Source organism: Mus pahari, chromosome 14 (genome assembly GCF_900095145.1).
Source record: "Mus pahari chromosome 14, PAHARI_EIJ_v1.1, whole genome shotgun sequence".
Classification (NCBI taxonomy): Eukaryota; Metazoa; Chordata; class Mammalia; order Rodentia; family Muridae; genus Mus; species Mus pahari.
This window is the reverse complement of record NC_034603.1, coordinates 49,857,008-49,858,916: the sequence shown is the minus strand read 5'-3', so window position 1 is coordinate 49,858,916 and position 1,909 is coordinate 49,857,008.

Sequence of the window (1,909 nt, the reverse complement as noted above, 5' to 3'; positions counted from 1 at the left end):
TCTTTTATTCTTATTAGACAATAGTAAATATGCTCTTCTTGCATTTCTGACCGTAATTTGTGCCTTGATTTTTGCATGTGCTTGTACTAGATGAAGGTTTGTTTTTATTTTTATTTTCAAAGGTCTACCGTTAGTCTTGTGGGTCTTCTCTTTTATTTACTTATACCCTACTCTCATTTATCTCTCATTCTTTTGGCTGATTTAGGTTTATGTTGCTCACAGACATATACAAACATACAGCACCCATAAATATATAAGTGGAAAAAAGAGACTGCCAGGAAGAGGAGTCCTTACCTTTAAGTAGATGCTCATGAGCTCTTACAAATTGGCCTTGGGACTGACTGGGTGACAAAGATGACCTCAGTTACTTACTCTTCTTGCCTGTGTAGTTGAAGATTGGTGCTACCATATTTTGTTGTTGTTGTTGTTGTTGTTGTTGTTGTTGTTGTTTTAATGTAGGAGCTGGGAGATCTGAACTCAAATCCTCTCAATGGTCTAAGTACTTTACCCACTAACCTATATCCCCTGCCCATCTGAAACCTCCCTATGATACCTGACAAAAGCAACATAAGTAAGGATGTGTTCATTTTGGCTCACAGTTCAAGAGGGTGCAGTCTGCCATAGCATCTAGATGGTATTGTGATATGAACAATTTGGCCTGTGTTCTCAGGAACTTGTGATTTTAGTAGCAGATATATTTCAGTAGCAGACAGGAAGTACAGTGGACTATAACCTCCAAGGACCTGCTCCATGTCACTTACCTCCAAAGGTTCTACTTCCTTCCCTGAAGGTTGTATCATCTCCCCCAAATATACCACTGACTTGGGACCAAATGTTCAAACACATGAGCCTAGGAGGGACATTTAGCCATAACATAACAATTATACCAATCTATTCCTATTGCAAAAACATAATACCTTAGACACAATGATTTAAAAGAAGAGAGATTAATTACTCAAATTCTGGATTGGATGTGGTGAAGATCAAGGTACCAGTAGACTTGGTGTCTGGCCAGGGCTTGATCTGTACACCTTCTGTGTGTTCTGTCACAGCAAGAAGACACAACAAATTCCCTCAAGCCTTGTTACTAACATTAATGTCTCTTATGAAAGCAGGCACCTCCTGACTCAGTCACCTACTGAAGGTCCTGCCTTTTACTCCCATCACAATGCATGATATGGTTTGTATGTGACTGTCCCTCAATGGATACATACTGGAAGCTTGGTTCCTAGCATGGTGCTGGGTAATGATGGTGAGATGGTGGAGGGGCCTTTACGTACTGGGACTGAGTTTCTGGAAACTTTGGTGCTGGGAGCCTCACCCTTGTGAATGAATCAGTGTTGGGAGTGGTTTGAAGGTATAGCAATGAATCTTCATGGTCATTCTATGTGCCCACCCCTTTGACACTCGGCATCCTTTCTGATTTTCCGCTGTGCTGTGATGCAGCTCGGTTGCCTCACTAGCGGCCATGTTGGGTTGCTTGAGCCTCCTATCTAGACTTGTAAAGGAAGTCACCTTACTTTCTTCATACATTATACGCACAGCACAAAGGGACAAGAGTAGATTCCAATATGAATCTTGAAGGAGCACAGGCATTCAGACCGTAATACAAGTAAATTAATTCTACATGGAAGAACTGCCAGCTCCTTAAATTGCTATGTGAGGCTCTGAGGGATGAGTTCACCTCCAGGGTCCTTTCTTTCCCCTCTACAGCATCCTACACAGCATTACTCTGCCTGTCTTCTAATTTATGACTTCACCCTTGCTAGCAGCCAGCTTATATGGTTGTACTGGCTAATTTTGTGTCAACTTGACACAGCTGGAGTTATCACAGAACAGGAGCTTTAGTTGAGGAAATGCCTACATGAGATCCAGCTGTAAGGTATTTTCTCAATTAGTGATCAAGGGG